The 24,890-nt window shown below is 45.9% G+C and overlaps 23 non-coding genes across 23 annotated transcripts; 12 read left to right on the forward strand and 11 right to left on the reverse strand.

Annotated features, from left to right (window-relative positions):
- Window positions 1–131: 131 nt before the first annotated feature.
- On the forward strand, window positions 132–205 carry trnat-cgu (transfer RNA threonine (anticodon CGU)). The gene has a single exon. It is a non-coding gene; the product is annotated as a tRNA-Thr (tRNA).
- Window positions 206–369: 164 nt separating this feature from the next.
- On the reverse strand, window positions 370–443 carry trnan-guu (transfer RNA asparagine (anticodon GUU)). The gene has a single exon. It is a non-coding gene; the product is annotated as a tRNA-Asn (tRNA).
- Window positions 444–1,543: 1,100 nt separating this feature from the next.
- Window positions 1,544–1,617, forward strand: trnat-cgu (transfer RNA threonine (anticodon CGU)). Its single transcript has one exon. It is a non-coding gene; the product is annotated as a tRNA-Thr (tRNA).
- A 1,469-nt stretch (window positions 1,618–3,086) lies between these two features.
- On the forward strand, window positions 3,087–3,160 carry trnat-cgu (transfer RNA threonine (anticodon CGU)). The gene has a single exon. It is a non-coding gene; the product is annotated as a tRNA-Thr (tRNA).
- A 1,558-nt stretch (window positions 3,161–4,718) lies between these two features.
- Window positions 4,719–4,792, reverse strand: trnan-guu (transfer RNA asparagine (anticodon GUU)). Its single transcript has one exon. It is a non-coding gene; the product is annotated as a tRNA-Asn (tRNA).
- A 1,119-nt stretch (window positions 4,793–5,911) lies between these two features.
- Window positions 5,912–5,985, forward strand: trnat-cgu (transfer RNA threonine (anticodon CGU)). Its single transcript has one exon. It is a non-coding gene; the product is annotated as a tRNA-Thr (tRNA).
- A 1,192-nt stretch (window positions 5,986–7,177) lies between these two features.
- On the forward strand, window positions 7,178–7,251 carry trnat-cgu (transfer RNA threonine (anticodon CGU)). Its single transcript has one exon. It is a non-coding gene; the product is annotated as a tRNA-Thr (tRNA).
- A 1,364-nt stretch (window positions 7,252–8,615) lies between these two features.
- trnat-cgu (transfer RNA threonine (anticodon CGU)) lies at window positions 8,616–8,689 on the forward strand. The gene has a single exon. It is a non-coding gene; the product is annotated as a tRNA-Thr (tRNA).
- Window positions 8,690–8,853: 164 nt separating this feature from the next.
- On the reverse strand, window positions 8,854–8,927 carry trnan-guu (transfer RNA asparagine (anticodon GUU)). The gene has a single exon. It is a non-coding gene; the product is annotated as a tRNA-Asn (tRNA).
- Window positions 8,928–10,746: 1,819 nt separating this feature from the next.
- On the forward strand, window positions 10,747–10,820 carry trnat-cgu (transfer RNA threonine (anticodon CGU)). The gene has a single exon. It is a non-coding gene; the product is annotated as a tRNA-Thr (tRNA).
- A 164-nt stretch (window positions 10,821–10,984) lies between these two features.
- trnan-guu (transfer RNA asparagine (anticodon GUU)) lies at window positions 10,985–11,058 on the reverse strand. Its single transcript has one exon. It is a non-coding gene; the product is annotated as a tRNA-Asn (tRNA).
- Window positions 11,059–12,862: 1,804 nt separating this feature from the next.
- Window positions 12,863–12,936, forward strand: trnat-cgu (transfer RNA threonine (anticodon CGU)). Its single transcript has one exon. It is a non-coding gene; the product is annotated as a tRNA-Thr (tRNA).
- Window positions 12,937–13,100: 164 nt separating this feature from the next.
- On the reverse strand, window positions 13,101–13,174 carry trnan-guu (transfer RNA asparagine (anticodon GUU)). Its single transcript has one exon. It is a non-coding gene; the product is annotated as a tRNA-Asn (tRNA).
- A 994-nt stretch (window positions 13,175–14,168) lies between these two features.
- trnat-cgu (transfer RNA threonine (anticodon CGU)) lies at window positions 14,169–14,242 on the forward strand. The gene has a single exon. It is a non-coding gene; the product is annotated as a tRNA-Thr (tRNA).
- A 1,344-nt stretch (window positions 14,243–15,586) lies between these two features.
- On the forward strand, window positions 15,587–15,660 carry trnat-cgu (transfer RNA threonine (anticodon CGU)). The gene has a single exon. It is a non-coding gene; the product is annotated as a tRNA-Thr (tRNA).
- A 1,044-nt stretch (window positions 15,661–16,704) lies between these two features.
- On the forward strand, window positions 16,705–16,778 carry trnat-cgu (transfer RNA threonine (anticodon CGU)). Its single transcript has one exon. It is a non-coding gene; the product is annotated as a tRNA-Thr (tRNA).
- Window positions 16,779–16,942: 164 nt separating this feature from the next.
- trnan-guu (transfer RNA asparagine (anticodon GUU)) lies at window positions 16,943–17,016 on the reverse strand. Its single transcript has one exon. It is a non-coding gene; the product is annotated as a tRNA-Asn (tRNA).
- An 860-nt stretch (window positions 17,017–17,876) lies between these two features.
- On the reverse strand, window positions 17,877–17,950 carry trnan-guu (transfer RNA asparagine (anticodon GUU)). Its single transcript has one exon. It is a non-coding gene; the product is annotated as a tRNA-Asn (tRNA).
- A 2,322-nt stretch (window positions 17,951–20,272) lies between these two features.
- On the reverse strand, window positions 20,273–20,346 carry trnan-guu (transfer RNA asparagine (anticodon GUU)). The gene has a single exon. It is a non-coding gene; the product is annotated as a tRNA-Asn (tRNA).
- A 1,048-nt stretch (window positions 20,347–21,394) lies between these two features.
- On the forward strand, window positions 21,395–21,468 carry trnat-cgu (transfer RNA threonine (anticodon CGU)). The gene has a single exon. It is a non-coding gene; the product is annotated as a tRNA-Thr (tRNA).
- A 164-nt stretch (window positions 21,469–21,632) lies between these two features.
- On the reverse strand, window positions 21,633–21,706 carry trnan-guu (transfer RNA asparagine (anticodon GUU)). The gene has a single exon. It is a non-coding gene; the product is annotated as a tRNA-Asn (tRNA).
- A 1,647-nt stretch (window positions 21,707–23,353) lies between these two features.
- Window positions 23,354–23,427, reverse strand: trnan-guu (transfer RNA asparagine (anticodon GUU)). Its single transcript has one exon. It is a non-coding gene; the product is annotated as a tRNA-Asn (tRNA).
- A 1,034-nt stretch (window positions 23,428–24,461) lies between these two features.
- trnan-guu (transfer RNA asparagine (anticodon GUU)) lies at window positions 24,462–24,535 on the reverse strand. The gene has a single exon. It is a non-coding gene; the product is annotated as a tRNA-Asn (tRNA).
- Between the last annotated feature and the right edge of the window lie 355 nt (window positions 24,536–24,890).

Below are 24,890 nucleotides of genomic sequence, written 5' to 3' on the forward strand. Positions count from 1 at the left end.
AGATTTTGTTTTGTTTTGTTTTGTTTTGTTTTGTTTTGGTTTGTTTTGGTTTGTTTTGTTTTGTTTTGTTTTGTTTTGTTTTGTTTTGTTTCATACGCCTGAGTGTAGGCACTGGGGAATGGGAGAGTCCTGGCACCGTGGCTTAGTTGGTCAAAGCGCCTGTCTCGTAAACAGGAAACCCTGGGTTCGACTCCTAGCAGTGCCTTGGTTTATGTTGGCCTAGGCAATGGAAAGGAAGTTTCTAAACGCTCAATACATTTTTCCAAGATGGCCGTCCGCAGCAAGCAGCTTAAGGTTACTGTAGCCGCAGTCTGGCAAGGTGACCGCCAGAAGTAGAAACAATAACAAGGGGCGGGGGGAAAAGTGGGCCGTCCCTGGGTGGATTCAAACCACCATCCTTTCGGTTAACAGCCGAACACGCTGACCGATTGCGCCACAGACACAGACGGAGGTGTTGTGCTTGCTGCAGTCGTGCAGTTCCTTCACAGTTGCCAGAAATCATTTCCAGCACACGATTTTCTTTGTCGTTGAATGCAACATACGTGACCATTGGGGGAGCGATAGCAAGCAAGAGAGTTAGATATTGAGAGTCATAGATTGATAGCTAGCTAAATAGCTAGATAGATAGATAGATAGATAGATGGATGGATGGACGGCAAGGCAAGCATCTGATTGACTGTGGTCCATGATCTGCTGATATGCTACTATTCTACTGACCATTGGGGTAGCGATAGCAAGCAAGAGAGTTAGATATCAAGAGTCATAGATAGATAGATAGATAGATGGATGGATGGACGGCAAGGCAAGCATCTGATTGACAGTGGTCCGTGATCTGCTGTTATGCTACTATGCTACTGACCATTGGGGGAGCGATAGCAAGCAAGAGAATTAGATATCGAGAGTCATAGATAGATAGATAGATGGATGGATGGACGGCAAGGCAAGCATCTGATTGACAGTGGTCCGTGATCTGCTGTTATGCTACTATGCTACTGACCATTGGGGGAGCGATAGCAAGCAAGAGAGTTAGATATCGAGAGTCATAGATAGATAGATAGATAGATGGATGGATGGACGGCAAGGCAAGCATCTGATTGACAGTGGTCCGTGATCTGCTGTTATGCTACTATGCTACTGACCATTGGGGGAGCGATAGCAAGCAAGAGAGTAAGATATCGAGAGTCAAAGATAGATAGATAGATAGATGGATGGATGGACGGAAAGGCAAGCATCTGATTGACAGTGGTCCGTGATCTGCTGTTATGCTACTATGCTACTTACCTAACGTCCAATTCCCATTGCCGCCCCTGTACAGTCGCAACAGGGAGCTTGTTGCTCCCGTCAACCTTACGTTTTCACCTCTGTGTGCTTCCTTTGTTGCAGCCTGCATCCAGATTTTGTTTTGTTTTGTTTTGTTTTGTTTTGTTTTGTTTTGTTTTGTTTTGTTTTGTTTTGTTTTGTTTTGTTTTGTTTTGTTTTGTTTTGTTTTGTTTTGTTTTGTTTCTTACGCCTGAGTGTAGGCACTGGGGAATGGGAGAGTCCTGGCACCGTGGCTTAGTTGGTCAAAGCGCCTGTCTCGTAAACAGGAAACCCTGGGTTCGACTCCTAGCAGTGCCTTGGTTTATGTTGGCCTAGGCAATGGAAAGGAAGTTTCTAAACGCTCAATACATTTTTCCAAGATGGCCGTCCGCAGCAAGCAGCTTAAGGTTACTGTAGCCGCAGTCTGGCAAGGTGACCGCCAGAAGTAGAAACAATAACAAGGGGCGGGGGGAAAAGTGGGCCGTCCCTGGGTGGATTCAAACCACCATCCTTTCGGTTAACAGCCGAACACGCTGACCGATTGCGCCACAGACAGAGGTGTTGTGCTTGCTGCAGTCGTGCAGTTCCTTCACAGTTGCCAGAAATCATTTCCAGCACACGATTTTCTTTGTCGTTGAATGCAACATGCGTGACCATTGGGGGAGCGATAGCAAGCAAGAGAGTTAGATATTGAGAGTCATAGATTGATAGCTAGCTAAATAGCTAGATAGATAGATAGATAGATAGATGGATGGATGGACGGCAAGGCAAGCATCTGATTGACTGTGGTCCATGATCTGCTGATATGCTACTATTCTACTGACCATTGGGGTAGCGATAGCAAGCAAGAGAGTTAGATATCAAGAGTCATAGATAGATAGATAGATAGATGGATGGATGGACGGCAAGGCAAGCATCTGATTGACAGTGGTCCGTGATCTGCTGTTATGCTACTATGCTACTGACCATTGGGGGAGCGATAGCAAGCAAGAGAATTAGATATCGAGAGTCATAGATAGATAGATAGATGGATGGATGGACGGCAAGGCAAGCATCTGATTGACAGTGGTCCGTGATCTGCTGTTATGCTACTATGCTACTGACCATTGGGGGAGCGATAGCAAGCAAGAGAGTTAGATATCGAGAGTCATAGATAGATAGATAGATAGATGGATGGATGGACGGCAAGGCAAGCATCTGATTGACAGTGGTCCGTGATCTGCTGTTATGCTACTATGCTACTGACCATTGGGGGAGCGATAGCAAGCAAGAGAGTTAGATATCGAGAGTCATAGATAGATAGATAGATAGATGGATGGATGGACTGCAAGGCAAGCATCTGATTGACAGTGGTCTGTGATCTGCTGTTATGCTACTATGCTACTGACCATTGGGGGAGCGATAGCAAGCAAGAGAGTTAGATATCGAGAGTCAAAGATAGATAGATAGATAGATGGATGGATGGACGGAAAGGCAAGCATCTGATTGACAGTGGTCCGTGATCTGCTGTTATGCTACTATGCTACTTACCTAACGTCCAATTCCCATTGCCGCCCCTGTACAGTCGCAACAGGGAGCTTGTTGCTCCCGTCAGCCTTACGTTTTCACCTCTGTGTGCTTCCTTTGTTGCAGCCTGCATCCAGATTTTGTTTTGTTTTGTTTTGTTTTGTTTTGTTTTGTTTTGTTTTGTTTTGTTTTGTTTTGTTTTGTTTTGTTTTGTTTTGTTTTGTTTTGTTTTGTTTTGTTTCTTATGCCTGAGTGTAGGCACTGGGGAATGGGAGAGTCCTGGCACCGTGGCTTAGTTGGTCAAAGCGCCTGTCTCGTAAACAGGAAACCCTGGGTTCGACTCCTAGCAGTGCCTTGGTTTATGTTGGCCTAGGCAATGGAAAGGAAGTTTCTAAACGCTCAATACATTTTTCCAAGATGGCCGTCCGCAGCAAACAGCTTAAGGTTACTGTAGCCGCAGTCTGGCAAGGTGACCGCCAGAAGTAGAAACAATAACAAGGGGCGGGGGGAAAAGTGGGCCGTCCCTGGGTGGATTCAAACCACCATCCTTTCGGTTAACAGCCGAACACGCTGACCGATTGCGCCACAGACAGGTGTTGTGCTTGCTGCAGTCGTGCAGTTCCTTCACAGTTGCCAGAAATCATTTCCAGCACACGATTTTCTTTGTCGTTGAATGCAACATACGTGACCATTGGGGGAGCGATAGCAAGCAAGAGAGTTAGATATTGAGAGTCATAGATTGATAGCTAGCTAAATAGCTAGATAGATAGATAGATAGATAGATAGATGGATGGATGGACGGCAAGGCAAGCATCTGATTGACTGTGGTCCATGATCTGCTGATATGCTACTATTCTACTGACCATTGGGGTAGCGATAGCAAGCAAGAGAGTTAGATATCAAGAGTCATAGATAGATAGATAGATAGATGGATGGATGGACGGCAAGGCAAGCATCTGATTGACAGTGGTCCGTGATCTGCTGTTATGCTACTATGCTACTGACCATTGGGGGAGCGATAGCAAGCAAGAGAGTTAGATATCGAGAGTCATAGATAGATAGATAGATAGATGGATGGATGGACGGCAAGGCAAGCATCTGATTGACAGTGGTCCGTGATCTGCTGTTATGCTACTATGCTACTGACCATTGGGGGAGCGATAGCAAGCAAGAGAGTTAGATATCGAGAGTCATAGATAGATAGATAGATAGATGGATGGATGGACGGCAAGGCAAGCATCTGATTGACAGTGGTCCGTGATCTGCTGTTATGCTACTATGCTACTGACCATTGGGGGAGCGATAGCAAGCAAGAGAGTAAGATATCGAGAGTCAAAGATAGATAGATAGATAGATGGATGGATGGACGGAAAGGCAAGCATCTGATTGACAGTGGTCCGTGATCTGCTGTTATGCTACTATGCTACTTACCTAACGTCCAATTCCCATTGCCGCCCCTGTACAGTCGCAACAGGGAGCTTGTTGCTCCCGTCAACCTTACGTTTTCACCTCTGTGTGCTTCCTTTGTTGCAGCCTGCATCCAGATTTTGTTTTGTTTTGTTTTGTTTTGTTTTGTTTTGTTTTGTTTTGTTTTGTTTTGTTTTGTTTTGTTTTGTTTTTTGTTTTGTTTTGTTTCTTACGCCTGAGTGTAGGCACTGGGGAATGGGAGAGTCCTGGCACCGTGGCTTAGTTGGTCAAAGCGCCTGTCTCGTAAACAGGAAACCCTGGGTTCTACTCCTAGCAGTGCCTTGGTTTATGTTGGCCTAGGCAATGGAAAGGAAGTTTCAAAACGCTCAATACATTTTTCCAAGATGGCCGTCCGCAGCAAGCAGCTTAACGTTACTGTAGCCGCAGTCTGGCAAGGTGACCGCCAGAAGTAGAAACAATAACAAGGGGCGGGGGGAAAAGTGGGCCGTCCCTGGGTGGATTCAAACCACCATCCTTTCGGTTAACAGCCGAACACGCTGACCGATTGCGCCACAGACACAGACGGAGGTGTTGTGCTTGCTGCAGTCGTGCAGTTCCTTCACAGTTGCCAGAAATCATTTCCAGCACACGATTTTCTTTGTCGTTGAATGCAACATACGTGACCATTGGGGGAGCGATAGCAAGCAAGAGAGTTAGATATTGAGAGTCATAGATTGATAGCTAGCTAAATAGCTAGATAGATAGATAGATAGATAGATGGATGGATGGACGGCATGGCAAGCATCTGATTGACTGTGGTCCATGATCTGCTGATATGCTACTATTCTACTGACCATTGGGGTAGCGATAGCAAGCAAGAGAGTTAGATATCAAGAGTCATAGATAGATAGATAGATAGATGGATGGATGGACGGCAAGGCAAGCATCTGATTGACAGTGGTCCGTGATCTGCTGTTATGCTACTATGCTACTGACCATTGGGGGAGCGATAGCAAGCAAGAGAGTTAGATATCGAGAGTCATAGATAGATAGATAGATAGATGGATGGATGGACGGCAAGGCAAGCATCTGATTGACAGTGGTCCGTGATCTGCTGTTATGCTACTATGCTACTGACCATTGGGGGAGCGATAGCAAGCAAGAGAGTTAGATATCGAGAGTCATAGATAGATAGATAGATAGATGGATGGATGGACGGCAAGGCAAGCATCTGATTGACAGTGGTCCGTGATCTGCTGTTATGCTACTATGCTACTGACCATTGGGGGAGCGATAGCAAGCAAGAGAGTAAGATATCGAGAGTCAAAGATAGATAGATAGATAGATGGATGGATGGACGGAAAGGCAAGCATCTGATTGACAGTGGTCCGTGATCTGCTGTTATGCTACTATGCTACTTACCTAACGTCCAATTCCCATTGCCGCCCCTGTACAGTCGCAACAGGGAGCTTGTTGCTCCCGTCAACCTTACGTTTTCACCTCTGTGTGCTTCCTTTGTTGCAGCCTGCATCCAGATTTTGTTTTGTTTTGTTTTGTTTTGTTTTGTTTTGTTTTGTTTTGTTTTGTTTTGTTTTGTTTTGTTTTGTTTTGTTTTGTTTTGTTTTGTTTTGTTTTGTTTTGTTTTGTTTTGTTTTGTTTCTTATGCCTGAGTGTAGGCACTGGGGAATGGGAGAGTCCTGGCACCGTGGCTTAGTTGGTCAAAGCGCCTGTCTCGTAAACAGGAAACCCTGGGTTCGACTCCTAGCAGTGCCTTGGTTTATGTTGGCCTAGGCAATGGAAAGGAAGTTTCTAAACGCTCAATACATTTTTCCAAGATGGCCGTCCGCAGCAAGCAGCTTAAGGTTACTGTAGCCGCAGTCTGGCAAGGTGACCGCCAGAAGTAGAAACAATAACAAGGGGCGGGGGGAAAAGTGGGCCGTCCCTGGGTAGATTCAAACCACCATCCTTTCGGTTAACAGCCGAACACGCTGACCGATTGCACCACAGACACAGACGGAGGTGTTGTGCTTGCTGCAGTCGTGCAGTTCCTTCACAGTTGCCAGAAATCATTTCCAGCACACGATTTTCTTTGTCGTTGAATGCAACATACGTGACCATTGGGGGAGCGATAGCAAGCAAGAGAGTTAGATATTGAGAGTCATAGATTGATAGCTAGCTAAATAGCTAGATAGATAGATAGATGGATGGATGGACGGCAAGGCAAGCATCTGATTGACAGTGGTCCGTGATCTGCTGTTATGCTACTATGCTACTGACCATTGGGGGAGCGATAGCAAGCAAGAGAGTTAGATATCGAGAGTCATAGATAGATAGATAGATAGATGGATGGATGGACGGCAAGGCAAGCATCTGATTGACAGTGGTCCGTGATCTGCTGTTATGCTACTATGCTACTGACCATTGGGGGAGCGATAGCAAGCAAGAGAGTTAGATATCGAGAGTCATAGATAGATAGATAGATAGATGGATGGATGGACGGCAAGGCAAGCATCTGATTGACAGTGGTCCGTGATCTGCTGTTATGCTACTATGCTACTGACCATTGGGGGAGCGATAGCAAGCAAGAGAGTTAGATATCGAGAGTCAAAGATAGATAGATAGATAGATGGATGGATGGACGGAAAGGCAAGCATCTGATTGACAGTGGTCCGTGATCTGCTGTTATGCTACTATGCTACTTACCTAACGTCCAATTCCCATTGCCGCCCCTGTACAGTCGCAACAGGGAGCTTGTTGCTCCCGTCAGCCTTACGTTTTCACCTCTGTGTGCTTCCTTTGTTGCAGCCTGCATCCAGATTTTGTTTTGTTTTGTTTTGTTTTGTTTTGTTTTGTTTTGTTTTGTTTTGTTTTGTTTTGTTTTGTTTTGTTTTGTTTTGTTTTGTTTTGTTTTGTTTTGTTTTGTTTCTTATGCCTGAGTGTAGGCACTGGGGAATGGGAGAGTCCTGGCACCGTGGCTTAGTTGGTCAAAGCGCCTGTCTCGTAAACAGGAAACCCTGGGTTCGACTCCTAGCAGTGCCTTGGTTTATGTTGGCCTAGGCAATGGAAAGGAAGTTTCTAAACGCTCAATACATTTTTCCAAGATGGCCGTCCGCAGCAAGCAGCTTAAGGTTACTGTAGCCGCAGTCTGGCAAGGTGACCGCCAGAAGTAGAAACAATAACAAGGGGCGGGGGGAAAAGTGGGCCGTCCCTGGGTAGATTCAAACCACCATCCTTTCGGTTAACAGCCGAACACGCTGACCGATTGCACCACAGACACAGACGGAGGTGTTGTGCTTGCTGCAGTCGTGCAGTTCCTTCACAGTTGCCAGAAATCATTTCCAGCACACGATTTTCTTTGTCGTTGAATGCAACATACGTGACCATTGGGGGAGCGATAGCAAGCAAGAGAGTTAGATATTGAGAGTCATAGATTGATAGCTAGCTAAATAGCTAGATAGATAGATAGATGGATGGATGGACGGCAAGGCAAGCATCTGATTGACAGTGGTCCGTGATCTGCTGTTATGCTACTATGCTACTGACCATTGGGGGAGCGATAGCAAGCAAGAGAGTTAGATATCGAGAGTCATAGATAGATAGATAGATAGATGGATGGATGGACGGCAAGGCAAGCATCTGATTGACAGTGGTCCGTGATCTGCTGTTATGCTACTATGCTACTGACCATTGGGGGAGCGATAGCAAGCAAGAGAGTTAGATATCGAGAGTCATAGATAGATAGATAGATAGATGGATGGATGGACGGCAAGGCAAGCATCTGATTGACAGTGGTCCGTGATCTGCTGTTATGCTACTATGCTACTGACCATTGGGGGAGCGATAGCAAGCAAGAGAGTTAGATATCGAGAGTCATAGATAGATAGATAGATAGATGGATGGATGGACGGCAAGGCAAGCATCTGATTGACAGTGGTCCGTGATCTGCTGTTATGCTACTATGCTACTGACCATTGGGGGAGCGATAGCAAGCAAGAGAGTTAGATATCGAGAGTCAAAGATAGATAGATAGATAGATGGATGGATGGACGGAAAGGCAAGCATCTGATTGACAGTGGTCCGTGATCTGCTGTTATGCTACTATGCTACTTACCTAACGTCCAATTCCCATTGCCGCCCCTGGACAGTCGCAACAGGGAGCTTGTTGCTCCCGTCAACCTTACGTTTTCACCTCTGTGTGCTTCCTTTGTTGCAGCCTGCATCCAGATTTTGTTTTGTTTTGTTTTGTTTTGTTTTGTTTTGTTTTGTTTTGTTTTGTTTTGTTTTGTTTTGTTTTGTTTTGTTTTGTTTTGTTTTGTTTTGTTTTGTTTTGTTTTGTTTTGTTTTGTTTTGTTTTGTTTTGTTTCTTACGCCTGAGTGTAGGCACTGGGGAATGGGAGAGTCCTGGCACCGTGGCTTAGTTGGTCAAAGCGCCTGTCTCGTAAACAGGAAACCCTGGGTTCGACTCCTAGCAGTGCCTTGGTTTATGTTGGCCTAGGCAATGGAAAGGAAGTTTCTAAACACTCAATACATTTTTCCAAGATGGCCGTCCGCAGCAAGCAGCTTAAGGTTACTGTAGCCGCAGTCTGGCAAGGTGACCGCCAGAAGTAGAAACAATAACAAGGGGCGGGGGGAAAAGTGGGCCGTCCCTGGGTGGATTCAAACCACCATCCTTTCGGTTAACAGCCGAACACGCTGACCGATTGCGCCACAGACACAGACGGAGGTGTTGTGCTTGCTGCAGTCGTGCAGTTCCTTCACAGTTGCCAGAAATCATTTCCAGCACATGATTTTCTTTGTCGTTGAATGCAACATACGTGACCATTGGGGGAGCGATAGCAAGCAAGAGAGTTAGATATTGAGAGTCATAGATTGATAGCTAGCTAAATAGCTAGATAGATAGCTAGATAGATAGATAGATAGATAGATGGATGGATGGACGGCAAGGCAAGCATCTGATTGACTGTGGTCCATGATCTGCTGATATGCTACTATTCTACTGACCATTGGGGTAGCGATAGCAAGCAAGAGAGTTAGATATCAAGAGTCATAGATAGATAGATAGATAGATGGATGGATGGACGGCAAGGCAAGCATCTGATTGACAGTGGTCCGTGATCTGCTGTTATGCTACTATGCTACTTACCTAACGTCCAATTCCCATTGCCGCCCCTGTACAGTCGCAACAGGGAGCTTGTTGCTCCCGTCAGCCTTACGTTTTCACCTCTGTGTGCTTCCTTTGTTGCAGCCTGCATCCAGATTTTGTTTTGTTTTGTTTTGTTTTGTTTTGTTTTGTTTTGTTTTGTTTTGTTTTGTTTTGTTTTGTTTTGTTTTGTTTTGTTTTGTTTTGTTTTGTTTTGTTTTGTTTTGTTTCTTACGCCTGAGTGTAGGCACTGGGGAATGGGAGAGTCCTGGCACCATGGCTTAGTTGGTCAAAGCGCCTGTCTCGTAAACAGGAAACCCTGGGTTCGACTCCTAGCAGTGCCTTGGTTTATGTTGGCCTAGGCAATGGAAAGGAAGTTTAGAAACACTCAATACATTTTTCCAAGATGGCCGTCCGCAGCAAGCAGCTTAAGGTTACTGTAGCCGCAGTCTGGCAAGGTGACCGCCAGAAGTAGAAACAATAACAAGGGGTGGGGGGAAAAGTGGGCCGTCCCTGGGTGGATTCAAACCACCATCCTTTCGGTTAACAGCCGAACACGCTGACCGATTGCACCACAGACACAGACGGAGGTGTTGTGCTTGCTGCAGTCGTGCAGTTCCTTCACAGTTGCCAGAAATCATTTCCAGCACACGATTTTCTTTGTCGTTGAATGCAACATACGTGACCATTGGGGGAGCGATAGCAAGCAAGAGAGTTAGATATTGAGAGTCATAGATTGATAGCTAGCTAAATAGCTAGATAGATAGATAGATGGATGGATGGACGGCAAGGCAAGCATCTGATTGACAGTGGTCCGTGATCTGCTGTTATGCTACTATGCTACTGACCATTGGGGGAGCGATAGCAAGCAAGAGAGTTAGATATCGAGAGTCATAGATAGATAGATAGATAGATGGATGGATGGACGGCAAGGCAAGCATCTGATTGACAGTGGTCCGTGATCTGCTGTTATGCTACTATGCTACTGACCATTGGGGGAGCGATAGCAAGCAAGAGAGTTAGATATCGAGAGTCAAAGATAGATAGATAGATAGATGGATGGATGGACGGAAAGGCAAGCATCTGATTGACAGTGGTCCGTGATCTGCTGTTATGCTACTATGCTACTTACCTAACGTCCAATTCCCATTGCCGCCCCTGGACAGTCGCAACAGGGAGCTTGTTGCTCCCGTCAACCTTACGTTTTCACCTCTGTGTGCTTCCTTTGTTGCAGCCTGCATCCAGATTTTGTTTTGTTTTGTTTTGTTTTGTTTTGTTTTGTTTTGTTTTGTTTTGTTTTGTTTTGTTTTGTTTTGTTTTGTTTTGTTTTGTTTTGTTTTGTTTTGTTTTGTTTCTTACGCCTGAGTGTAGGCACTGGGGAATGGGAGAGTCCTGGCACCGTGGCTTAGTTGGTCAAAGCGCCTGTCTCGTAAACAGGAAACCCTGGGTTCGACTCCTAGCAGTGCCTTGGTTTATGTTGGCCTAGGCAATGGAAAGGAAGTTTCTAAACACTCAATACATTTTTCCAAGATGGCCGTCCGCAGCAAGCAGCTTAAGGTTACTGTAGCCGCAGTCTGGCAAGGTGACCGCCAGAAGTAGAAACAATAACAAGGGGCGGGGGGAAAAGTGGGCCGTCCCTGGGTGGATTCAAACCACCATCCTTTCGGTTAACAGCCGAACACGCTGACCGATTGCGCCACAGACACAGACGGAGGTGTTGTGCTTGCTGCAGTCGTGCAGTTCCTTCACAGTTGCCAGAAATCATTTCCAGCACATGATTTTCTTTGTCGTTGAATGCAACATACGTGACCATTGGGGGAGCGATAGCAAGCAAGAGAGTTAGATATTGAGAGTCATAGATTGATAGCTAGCTAAATAGCTAGATAGATAGCTAGATAGATAGATAGATAGATAGATGGATGGATGGACGGCAAGGCAAGCATCTGATTGACTGTGGTCCATGATCTGCTGATATGCTACTATTCTACTGACCATTGGGGTAGCGATAGCAAGCAAGAGAGTTAGATATCAAGAGTCATAGATAGATAGATAGATAGATGGATGGATGGACGGCAAGGCAAGCATCTGATTGACAGTGGTCCGTGATCTGCTGTTATGCTACTATGCTACTTACCTAACGTCCAATTCCCATTGCCGCCCCTGTACAGTCGCAACAGGGAGCTTGTTGCTCCCGTCAGCCTTACGTTTTCACCTCTGTGTGCTTCCTTTGTTGCAGCCTGCATCCAGATTTTGTTTTGTTTTGTTTTGTTTTGTTTTGTTTTGTTTTGTTTTGTTTTGTTTTGTTTTGTTTTGTTTTGTTTTGTTTTGTTTTGTTTTGTTTTGTTTTGTTTTGTTTTGTTTTGTTTCTTACGCCTGAGTGTAGGCACTGGGGAATGGGAGAGTCCTGGCACCATGGCTTAGTTGGTCAAAGCGCCTGTCTCGTAAACAGGAAACCCTGGGTTCGACTCCTAGCAGTGCCTTGGTTTATGTTGGCCTAGGCAATGGAAAGGAAGTTTAGAAACACTCAATACATTTTTCCAAGATGGCCGTCCGCAGCAAGCAGCTTAAGGTTACTGTAGCCGCAGTCTGGCAAGGTGACCGCCAGAAGTAGAAACAATAACAAGGGGTGGGGGGAAAAGTGGGCCGTCCCTGGGTGGATTCAAACCACCATCCTTTCGGTTAACAGCCGAACACGCTGACCGATTGCACCACAGACACAGACGGAGGTGTTGTGCTTGCTGCAGTCGTGCAGTTCCTTCACAGTTGCCAGAAATCATTTCCAGCACACGATTTTCTTTGTCGTTGAATGCAACATACGTGACCATTGGGGGAGCGATAGCAAGCAAGAGAGTTAGATATTGAGAGTCATAGATTGATAGCTAGCTAAATAGCTAGATAGATAGATAGATGGATGGATGGACGGCAAGGCAAGCATCTGATTGACAGTGGTCCGTGATCTGCTGTTATGCTACTATGCTACTGACCATTGGGGGAGCGATAGCAAGCAAGAGAGTTAGATATCGAGAGTCATAGATAGATAGATAGATAGATGGATGGATGGACGGCAAGGCAAGCATCTGATTGACAGTGGTCCGTGATCTGCTGTTATGCTACTATGCTACTGACCATTGGGGGAGCGATAGCAAGCAAGAGAGTTAGATATCGAGAGTCAAAGATAGATAGATAGATAGATGGATGGATGGACGGAAAGGCAAGCATCTGATTGACAGTGGTCCGTGATCTGCTGTTATGCTACTATGCTACTTACCTAACGTCCAATTCCCATTGCCGCCCCTGGACAGTCGCAACAGGGAGCTTGTTGCTCCCGTCAACCTTACGTTTTCACCTCTGTGTGCTTCCTTTGTTGCAGCCTGCATCCAGATTTTGTTTTGTTTTGTTTTGTTTTGTTTTGTTTTGTTTTGTTTTGTTTTGTTTTGTTTTGTTTTGTTTTGTTTTGTTTTGTTTTGTTTCTTACGCCTGAGTGTAGGCACTGGGGAATGGGAGAGTCCTGGCACCGTGGCTTAGTTGGTCAAAGTGCCTGTCTCGTAAACAGGAAACCCTGGGTTCGACTCCTAGCAGTGCCTTGGTTTATGTTGGCCTAGGCAATGGAAAGGAAGTTTCGAAACACTCAATACATTTTTCCAAGATGGCCGTCCGCAGCAAGCAGCTTAAGGTTACTGTAGCCGCAGTCTGGCAAGGTGACCGCCAGAAGTAGAAACAATAACAAGGGGCGGGGGGAAAAGTGGGCCGTCCCTGGGTGGATTCAAACCACCATCCTTTCGGTTAACAGCCGAACACGCTGACCGATTGCGCCACAGACACAGACGGAGGTGTTGTGCTTGCTGCAGTCGTGCAGTTCCTTCACAGTTGCCAGAAATCATATCCAAGACATGATTTTCTTTGTCGTTGAATGCAACATACGTGACCATTGGGGGAGCGATAGCAAGCAAGAGAGTTAGATATTGAGAGTCATAGATTGATAGCTAGCTAAATAGCTAGATAGATAGCTAGATAGATAGATAGATAGATAGATGGATGGATGGACGGCAAGGCAAGCATCTGATTGACAGTGGTCCGTGATCTGCTGTTATGCTACTATGCTACTGACCATTGGGGGAGCGATAGCAAGCAAGAGAGTTAGATATCGAGAGTCATAGATAGATAGATAGATAGATGGATGGATGGACGGCAAGGCAAGCATCTGATTGACAGTGGTCCGTGATCTGCTGTTATGCTACTATGCTACTGACCATTGGGGGAGCGATAGCAAGCAAGAGAGTTAGATATCGAGAGTCATAGATAGATAGATAGATAGATGGATGGATGGACGGCAAGGCAAGCATCTGATTGACAGTGGTCCGTGATCTGCTGTTATGCTACTATGCTACTGACCATTGGGGGAGCGATAGCAAGCAAGAGAGTTAGATATCGAGAGTCAAAGATAGATAGATAGATAGATGGATGGATGGACGGAAAGGCAAGCATCTGATTGACAGTGGTCCGTGATCTGCTGTTATGCTACTATGCTACTTACCTAACGTCCAATTCCCATTGCCGCCCCTGTACAGTCGCAACAGGGAGCTTGTTGCTCCCGTCAGCCTTACGTTTTCACCTCTGTGTGCTTCCTTTGTTGCAGCCTGCATCCAGATTTTGATTTGTTTTGTTTTGTTTTGTTTTGTTTTGTTTTGTTTTGTTTTGTTTTGTTTTGTTTTGTTTTGTTTTGTTTTGTTTTGTTTTGTTTTGTTTTGTTTTGTTTTGTTTTGTTTTGTTTTGTTTCTTACGCCTGAGTGTAGGCACTGGGGAATGGGAGAGTCCTGGCACCGTGGCTTAGTTGGTCAAAGCGCCTGTCTCGTAAACAGGAAACCCTGGGTTCGACTCCTAGCAGTGCCTTGGTTTATGTTGGCCTAGGCAATGGAAAGGAAGTTTCTAAACGCTCAATACATTTTTCCAAGATGGCCGTCCGCAGCAAGCAGCTTAAGGTTACTGTAGCCGCAGTCTGGCAAGGTGACCGCCAGAAGTAGAAACAATAACAAGGGGCGGGGGGAAAAGTGGGCCGTCCCTGGGTAGATTCAAACCACCATCCTTTCGGTTAACAGCCGAACACGCTGACCGATTGCACCACAGACACAGACGGAGGTGTTGTGCTTGCTGCAGTCGTGCAGTTCCTTCACAGTTGCCAGAAATCATTTCCAGCACACGATTTTCTTTGTCGTTGAATGCAACATACGTGACCATTGGGGGAGCGATAGCAAGCAAGAGAGTTAGATATTGAGAGTCATAGATTGATAGCTAGCTAAATAGCTAGATAGATAGATAGATGGATGGATGGACGGCAAGGCAAGCATCTGATTGACAGTGGTCCGTGATCTGCTGTTATGCTACTATGCTACTGACCATTGGGGGAGCGATAGCAAGCAAGAGAGTTAGATATCGAGAGTCATAGATAGATAGATAGATAGATGGATGGATGGACGGCAAGGCAAGCATCTGATTGACTGTGGTCCATGATCTGCTGATATGCTACTATTCTACTGACCATTGGGGTAGCGATAGCAAGCAAGAGAGTTAGATATCAAGAGTCATAGATAGATAGATAGATAGATGGATGGATGGACGGCAAGGCAAGCATCTGATTGACAGTGGTCCATGATCTGCTGATATGCTACTATTCTACTGACCATTGGGGGAGCGATAGCAAGCAAGAGAGTTAGATATCGAGAGTCATAGATAGATAGATAGATAGATGGATGGATGGACGGCAAGGCAAGCATCTGATTGACAGTGGTCCGTGATCTGCTGTTATGCTACTATGCTACTGACCATTGGGGGAGCGATAGCAAGCAAGAGAGTTAGATATCGAGAGTCAAAGATAGATAGATAGATAGATGGATGGATGGACGGAAAGGCAAGCATCTGATTGACAGTGGTCCGTAATCTGCTGTTATGCTACTATGCTACTTACCTAACGTCCAATTCCCATTGCCGCCCCTGTACAGTCGCAACAGGGAGCTTGTTGCTCCCGTCAGCCTTACGTTTTCACCTCTGTGTGCTTCCTTTGTTGCAGCCTGCATCCAGATTTTGTTTTGTTTTGTTTTGTTTTGTTTTGTTTTGTTTTGTTTTGTTTTGTTTTGTTTTGTTTTGTTTTGTTTTGTTTTGTTTTGTTTTGTTTTGTTTTGTTTTGTTTTGTTTTGTTTCTTACGCCTGAGTGTAGGCACTGGGGAATGGGAGAGTCCTGGCACCGTGGCTTAGTTGGTCAAAGCGCCTGTCTCGTAAACAGGAAACCCTGGGTTCGACTCCTAGCAGTGCCTTGGTTTATGTTGGCCTAGGCAATGGAAAGGAAGTTTCTAAACGCTCAATACATTTTTCCAAGATGGCCGTCCGCAGCAAGCAGCTTAAGGTTACTGTAGCCGCAGTCTGGCAAGGTGACCGCCAGAAGTAGAAACAATAACAAGGGGCGGGGGGAAAAGTGGGCCGTCCCTGGGTAGATTCAAACCACCATCCTTTCGGTTAACAGCCGAACACGCTGACCGATTGCACCACAGACACAGACGGAGGTGTTGTGCTTGCTGCAGTCGTGCAGTTCCTTCACAGTTGCCAGAAATCATTTCCAGCACACGATTTTCTTTGTCGTTGAATGCAACATACGTGACCATTGGGGGAGCGATAGCAAGCAAGAGAGTTAGATATTGAGAGTCATAGATTGATAGCTAGCTAAATAGCTAGATAGATAGATGGATGGATGGACGGCAAGGCAAGCATCTGATTGACAGTGGTCCGTGATCTGCTGTTATGCTACTATGCTACTGACCATTGGGGGAGCGATAGCAAGCAAGAGAGTTAGATATCGAGAGTCATAGATAGATAGATGGATGGACGGCAAGGCAAGCATCTGATTGACAGTGGTCCGTGATCTGCTGTTATGCTACTATGCTACTGACCATTGGGGGAGCGATAGCAAGCAAGAGAGTTAGATATCGAGAGTCAAAGATAGATAGATAGATAGATGGATGGATGGACGGAAAGGCAAGCATCTGATTGACAGTGGTCCGTGATCTGCTGTTATGCTACTATGCTACTTACCTAACGTCCAATTCCCATTGCCGCCCCATGACAGTCGCAACAGGGAGCTTGTTGCTCCCGTCAACCTTACGTTTTCACCTCTGTGTGCTTCCTTTGTTGCAGCCTGCATCCAGATTTTGTTTTGTTTTGTTTTGTTTTGTTTTGTTTTGTTTTGTTTTGTTTTGTTTTGTTTTGTTTTGTTTTGTTTTGTTTTGTTTTGTTTTGTTTTGTTTTGTTTTGTTTTGTTTTGTTTCTTACGCCTGAGTGTAGGCACTGGGGAATGGGAGAGTCCTGGCACCGTGGCTTAGTTGGTCAAAGCGCCTGTCTCGTAAACAGGAAACCCTGGGTTCGACTCCTAGCAGTGCCTTGGTTTATGTTGGCCTAGGCAATGGAAAGGAAGTTTCGAAACACTCAATACATTTTTCCAAGATGGCCGTCCGCAGCAAGCAGCTTAAGGTTACTGTAGCCGCAGTCTGGCAAGGTGACCGCCAGAAGTAGAAACAATAACAAGGGGCGGGGGGAAAAGTGGGCCGTCCCTGGGTGGATTCAAACCACCATCCTTTCGGTTAACAGCCGAACACGCTGACCGATTGCGCCACAGACACAGACGGAGGTGTTGTGCTTGCTGCAGTCGTGCAGTTCCTTCACAGTTGCCAGAAATCATTTCCAGCACATGATTTTCTTTGTCGTTGAATGCAACATACGTGACCATTGGGGGAGCGATAGCAAGCAAGAGAGTTAGATATTGAGAGTCATAGATTGATAGCTAGCTAAATAGCTAGATAGATAGCTAGATAGATAGATAGATGGATGGATGGACGGCAAGGCAAGCATCTGATTGACTGTGGTCCATGATCTGCTGATATGCTACTATTCTACTGACCATTGGGGGAGCGATAGCAAGCAAGAGAGTTAGATATCGAGAGTCATAGATAGATAGATAGATAGATGGATGGATGGACGGCAAGGCAAGCATCTGATTGACAGTGGTCCGTGATCTGCTGTTATGCTACTATGCTACTTACCTAACGTCCAATTCCCATTGCCGCCCCTGTACAGTCGCAACAGGGAGCTTGTTGCTCCCGTCAGCCTTACGTTTTCACCTCTGTGTGCTTCCTTTGTTGCAGCCTGCATCCAGATTTTGTTTTGTTTTGGTTTGGTTTGTTTTGTTTTGGTTTGTTTTGTTTCTTACGCCTGAGTGTAGGCACTGGGGAATGGGAGAGTCCTGGCACCATGGCTTAGTTGGTTAAAGCGCATGTCTTGTAAACAGGATACCCTGGGTTCAACTCCTAACAGTGCCTTGGTTTATGTTGGCCTAGGCAATGGAAAGGAAGTTTCTAAACGCTCAATACATTTTTCCAAGATGGCCGTCCGCAGCAAGCAGCTTAAGGTTACTGTAGCTGCAGTCTGGCAAGGTGACCGCCAGAAGTAGAAACAATAACAAGGGGCGGGGGGAAAAGTGGGCCGTCCCTGGGTGGATTCAAACCACCATCCTTTCGGTTAACAGCCGAACACGCTGACCGATTGCGCCACAGACACAGACGGAGGTGTTGTGCTTGCTGCAGTCGTGCAGTTCCTTCACAGTTGCCAGAAATCATTTCCAGCACACGATTTTCTTTGTCGTTGAATGCAACATACGTGACCATTGGGGGAGCGATAGCAAGCAAGAGAGTTAGATATTGAGAGTCATAGATTGATAGCTAGCTAAATAGCTAGATAGATAGATAGATAGATGGATGGATGGACGGCAAGGCAAGCATCTGATTGACAGTGGTCCGTGATCTGCTGTTATGCTACTATGCTACTGACCATTGGGGGAGCGATAGCAAGCAAGAGAGTTAGATATCGAGAGTCATAGATAGATAGATAGATAGATGGATGGATGGACGGCAAGGCAAGCATCTGATTGACAGTGGTCCGTGATCTGCTGTTATGCTACTATGCTACTGACCATTGGGGGAGCGATAGCAAGCAAGAGAGTTAGATATCGAGAGTCATAGATAGATAGATAGATAGATGGATGGATGGACGGCAAGGCAAGCATCTGATTGACAGTGGTCCGTGATCTGCTGTTATGCTACTATGCTACTGACCATTGGGGGAGCGATAGCAAGCAAGAGAGTTAGATATCGAGAGTCATAGATAGATAGATAGATAGATGGATGGATGGACGGCAAGGCAAGCATCTGATTGACAGTGGTCCGTGATCTGCTGTTATGCTACTATGCTACTGACCATTGGGGGAGCGATAGCAAGCAAGAGAGTTAGATATCGAGAGTCATAGATAGATAGATAGATAGATGGATGGATGGACGGCAAGGCAAGCATCTGATTGACAGTGGTCCGTGATCTGCTGTTATGCTACTATGCTACTGACCATTGGGGGAGCGATAGCAAGCAAGAGAGTTAGATATCGAGAGTCATAGATAGATAGATAGATAGATGGATGGATGGACGGCAAGGCAAGCATCTGATTGACAGTGGTCCGTGATCTGCTGTTATGCTACTATGCTACTGACCATTGGGGGAGCGATAGCAAGCAAGAGAGTTAGATATCGAGAGTCATAGATAGATAGATAGATAGATGGATGGATGGACGGCAAGGCAAGCATCTGATTGACAGTGGTCCGTGATCTGCTGTTATGCTACTATGCTACTGACCATTGGGGGAGCGATAGCAAGCAAGAGAGTTAGATATCGAGAGTCATAGATAGATAGATAGATAGATGGATGGATGGACGGCAAGGCAAGCATCTGATTGACAGTGGTCCGTGATCTGCTGTTATGCTACTATGCTACTGACCATTGGGGGAGCGATAGCAAGCAAGAGAGTTAGATATCGAGAGTCATAGATAGATAGATAGATAGATGGATGGATGGACGGCAAGGCAAGCATCTGATTGACAGTGGTCCGTGATCTGCTGTTATGCTACTATGCTACTGACCATTGGGGGAGCGATAGCAAGCAAGAGAGTTAGTTATCGAGAGTCATAGATAGATAGATAGATAGATGGATGGATGGACGGCAAGGCAAGCATCTGATTGACAGTGGTCCGTGATCTGCTGTTATGCTACTATGCTACTGACCATTGGGGGAGCGATAGCAAGCAAGAGAGTTAGATATCGAGAGTCATAGATAGATAGATAGATAGATGGATGGATGGACGGCAAGGCAAGCATCTGATTGACAGTGGTCCGTGATCTGCTGTTATGCTACTATGCTACTGACCATTGGGGGAGCGATAGCAAGCAAGAGAGTTAGATATCGAGAGTCAAAGATAGATAGATAGATAGATGGATGGATGGACGGAAAGGCAAGCATCTGATTGACAGTGGTCCGTGATCTGCTGTTATGCTACTATGCTACTTACCTAACGTCCAATTCCCATTGCCGCCCCTGGACAGTCGCAACAGGGAGCTTGTTGCTCCCGTCAACCTTACGTTTTCACCTCTGTGTGCTTCCTTTGTTGCAGCCTGCATCCAGATTTTGTTTTGTTTTGTTTTGTTTTGTTTTGTTTTGTTTTGTTTTGTTTTGTTTTGTTTTGTTTTGTTTTGGTTTGTTTTGGTTTGGTTTGTTTTGTTTCTTACACCTGAGTGTAGGCACTGGGGAATGGGAGAGTCCTGGCACCGTGGCTTAGTTGGTCAAAGCGCATGTCTTGTAAACAGGATACCCTGGGTTCAACTCCTAACAGTGCCTTGGTTTATGTTGGCCTAGGCAATGGAAAGGAAGTTTCTAAACGCTCAATACATTTTTCCAAGATGGCCGTCCGCAGCAAGCAGCTTAAGGTTACTGTAGCCGCAGTCTGGCAAGGTGACCGCCAGAAGTAGAAACAATAACAAGGGGCGGGGGGAAAAGTGGGCCGTCCCTGGGTGGATTCAAACCACCATCCTTTCGGTTAACAGCCGAACACGCTGACCGATTGCGCCACAGACACAGACGGAGGTGTTGTGCTTGCTGCAGTCGTGCAGTTCCTTCACAGTTGCCAGAAATAATTTCCAGCACACGATTTTCTTTGTCGTTGAATGCAACATACGTGACCATTGGGGGAGCGATAGCAAGCAAGAGATTTAGATATTGAGAGTCATAGATGGATGGATGGATGGACGGCAAGGCAAGCATCTGATTGACAGTGGTCCGTGATCTGCTGTTATGCTACTATGCTACTGACCATTGGGGGAGCGATAGCAAGCAAGAGAGTTAGATATCGAGAGTCATAGATAGATAGATAGATAGATGGATGGATGGACGGCAAGGCAAGCATCTGATAGACAGTGGTCCGTGATCTGCTGTTATGCTACTATGCTACTGATCATTGGGGGAGCGATAGCAAGCAAGAGAGTTAGATATCGAGAGTCATAGATAGATAGATAGATAGATAGATGGATGGATGGACGGCAAGGCAAGCATCTGATTGACAGTGGTCCGTGATCTGCTGTTATGCTACTATGCTACTGACCATTGGGGGAGCGATAGCAAGCAAGAGAGTTAGATATCGAGAGTCATAGATAGATAGATAGATAGATGGATGGATGGACGGCAAGGCAAGCATCTGATTGACAGTGGTCCGTGATCTGCTGTTATGCTACTATGCTACTGACCATTGGGGGAGCGATAGCAAGCAAGAGAGTTAGATATCGAGAGTCAAAGATAGATAGATAGATAGATGGATGGATGGACGGAAAGTCAAGCATCTGATTGACAGTGGTCCGTGATCTGCTGTTATGCTACTATGCTACTTACCTAACGTCCAATTCCCATTGCCGCCCCTGGACAGTCGCAACAGGGAGCTTGTTGCTCCCGTCAACCTTACGTTTTCACCTCTGTGTGCTTCCTTTGTTGCAGCCTGCATCCAGATTTTGTTTTGTTTTGTTTTGTTTTGTTTTGTTTTGTTTTGTTTTGTTTTGTTTTGTTTTGTTTTGTTTTGTTTTGTTTTGTTTTGTTTCTTACACCTGAGTGTAGGCACTGGGGAATGGGAGAGTCCTGGCACCGTGGCTTAGTTGGTCAAAGCGCCTGTCTCGTAAACAGGAAACCCTGGGTTCGACTCCTAGCAGTGCCTTGGTTTATGTTGGCCTAGGCAATGGAAAGGAAGTTTCTAAACGCTCAATACATTTTTCCAAGATGGCCGTCCGCAGCAAGCAGCTTAAGGTTACTGTAGCCGCAGTCTGGCAAGGTGACCGCCAGAAGTAGAAACAATAACAAGGGGCGGGGGGAAAAGTGGGCCGTCCCTGGGTGGATTCAAACCACCATCCTTTCGGTTAACAGCCGAACACGCTGACCGATTGCGCCACAGACACAGAGGGAGGTGTTGTGCTTGCTGCAGTCGTGCAGTTCCTTCACAGTTGCCAGAAATCATTTCCAGCACACGATTTTCTTTGTCGTTGAATGCAACATACGTGACCATTGGGGGAGCGATAGCAAGCAAGAGAGTTAGATATTGAGAGTCATAGATTGATAGCTAGCTAAATAGCTAGATAGATAGCTAGATAGATAGATAGATAGATGGATGGATGGACGGCAAGGCAAGCATCTGATTGACAGTGGTCCGTGATCTGCTGTTATGCTACTATGCTACTGACCATTGGGGGAGCGATAGCAAGCAAGAGAGTTAGATATCGAGAGTCATAGATAGATAGATAGATAGATGGATGGATGGACGGCAAGGCAAGCATCTGATTGACAGTGGTCCGTGATCTGCTGTTATGCTACTATGCTACTGACCATTGGGGGAGCGATAGCAAGCAAGAGAGTTAGATATCGAGAGTCATAGATAGATAGATAGATAGATGGATGGATGGACGGCAAGGCAAGCATCTGATTGACAGTGGTCCGTGATCTGCTGTTATGCTACTATGCTACTGACCATTGGGGGAGCGATAGCAAGCAAGAGAGTTAGATATTGAGAGTCATAGATAGATAGATAGATAGATGGATGGATGGACGGCAAGGCAAGCATCTGATTGACAGTGGTCCGTGATCTGCTGTTATGCTACTATGCTACTGACCATTGGGGGAGCGATAGCAAGCAAGAGAGTTAGATATCGAGAGTCATAGATAGATAGATAGATAGATAGATGGATGGATGGATGGACGGCAAGGCAAGCATCTGATTGACAGTGGTCCGTGATCTGCTGTTATGCTACTATGCTACTGACCATTGGGGGAGCGATAGCAAGCAAGAGAGTTAGATATCGAGAGTCATAGATAGATAGATAGATAGATGGATGGATGGACGGCAAGGCAAGCATCTGATTGACAGTGGTCCGTGATCTGCTGTTATGCTACTATGCTACTGACCATTGGGGTAGCGATAGCAAGCAAGAGAGTTAGATATCGAGAGTCAAAGATAGATAGATAGATAGATGGATGGATGGACGGAAAGGCAAGCATCTGATTGACAGTGGTCCGTGATCTGCTGTTATGCTACTATGCTACTTACCTAACGTCCAATTCCCATTGCCGCCCCTGGACAGTCGCAACAGGGAGCTTGTTGCTCCCGTCAACCTTACGTTTTCACCTCTGTGTGCTTCCTTTGTTGCAGCCTGCATCCAGATTTTGTTTTGTTTTGTTTTGTTTTGTTTTGTTTTGTTTTGTTTTGTTTTGTTTTGTTTTGTTTTGTTTTGTTTTGTTTTGTTTTGTTTTGTTTTGTTTTGTTTTGTTTTGTTTCTTACGCCTGAGTGTAGGCACTGGGGAATGGGAGAGTCCTGGCACCGTGGCTTAGTTGGTCAAAGCGCCTGTCTCGTAAAGAGGATACCCTGGGTTCAACTCCTAACAGTGCCTTGGTTTATGTTGGCCTAGGCAATGGAAAGGAAGTTTCTAAACGCTCAATACATTTTTCCAAGATGGCCGTCCGCAGCAAGCAGCTTAAGGTTACTGTAGCCGCAGTCTGGCAAGGTGACCGCCAGAAGTAGAAACAATAACAAGGGGCGGGGGGAAAAGTGGGCCGTCCCTGGGTGGATTCAAACCACCATCCTTTCGGTTAACAGCCGAACACGCTGACCGATTGCGCCACAGACACAGACGGAGGTGTTGTGCTTGCTGCAGTCGTGCAGTTCCTTCACAGTTGCCAGAAATCATTTCCAGCACACGATTTTCTTTGTCGTTGAATGCAACATACGTGACCATTGGGGGAGCGATAGCAAGCAAGAGAGTTAGATATTGAGAGTCATAGATTGATAGCTAGCTAAATAGCTAGATAGATAGATAGATAGATGGATGGATGGACGGCAAGGCAAGCATCTGATTGACAGTGGTCCGTGATCTGCTGTTATGCTACTATGCTACTGACCATTGGGGGAGCGATAGCAAGCAAGAGAGTTAGATATCGAGAGTCATAGATAGATAGATAGATAGATGGATGGATGGACGGCAAGGCAAGCATCTGATTGACAGTGGTCCGTGATCTGCTGTTATGCTACTATGCTACTGACCATTGGGGGAGCGATAGCAAGCAAGAGAGTTAGATATCGAGAGTCAAAGATAGATAGATAGATAGATGGATGGATGGACGGAAAGGCAAGCATCTGATTGACAGTGGTCCGTGATCTGCTGTTATGCTACTATGCTACTTACCTAACGTCCAATTCCCATTGCCGCCCCTGGACAGTCGCAACAGGGAGCTTGTTGCTCCCGTCAACCTTACGTTTTCACCTCTGTGTGCTTCCTTTGTTGCAGCCTGCATCCAGATTTTGTTTTGTTTTGTTTTGTTTTGTTTTGTTTTGTTTTGTTTTGTTTTGTTTTGTTTTGGTTTGTTTTGTTTTGGTTTGTTTTGTTTCTTACGCCTGAGTGTAGGCACTGGGGAATGGGAGAGTCCTGGCACCGTGGCTTAGTTGGTCAAAGCGCCTGTCTCGTAAACAGGAAACCCTGGGTTCGACTCCTAGCAGTACCTTGGTTTATGTTGGCCTAGGCAATGGAAAGGAAGTTTCTAAACACTCAATACATTTTTCCAAGATGGCCGTCCGCAGCAAGCAGCTTAAGGTTACTGTAGCCGCAGTCTGGCAAGGTGACCGCCAGAAGTAGAAACAATAACAAGGGGCGGGGGGAAAAGTGGGCCGTCCCTGGGTGGATTCAAACCACCATCCTTTCGGTTAACAGCCGAACACGCTGACCGATTGCGCCACAGACACAGACGGAGGTGTTGTGCTTGCTGCAGTCGTGCAGTTCCTTCACAGTTGCCAGAAATCATTTCCAGCACACGATTTTCTTTGTCGTTGAATGCAACATACGTGACCATTGGGGGAGCGATAGCAAGCAAGAGAGTTAGATATTGAGAGTCATAGATGGATGGATGGATGGACGGCAAGGCAAGCATCTGATTGACAGTGGTCCGTGATCTGCTGTTATGCTACTATGCTACTGACCATTGGGGGAGCGATAGCAAGCAAGAGAGTTAGATATCGAGAGTCATAGATAGATAGATAGATAGATGGATGGATGGACGGCAAGGCAAGCATCTGATTGACAGTGGTCCGTGATCTGCTG

The sequence above is a fragment of the Amia ocellicauda genome, chromosome 2 (genome assembly GCF_036373705.1).
Source record: "Amia ocellicauda isolate fAmiCal2 chromosome 2, fAmiCal2.hap1, whole genome shotgun sequence".
In the NCBI taxonomy this organism is placed as follows: Eukaryota; Metazoa; Chordata; class Actinopteri; order Amiiformes; family Amiidae; genus Amia; species Amia ocellicauda.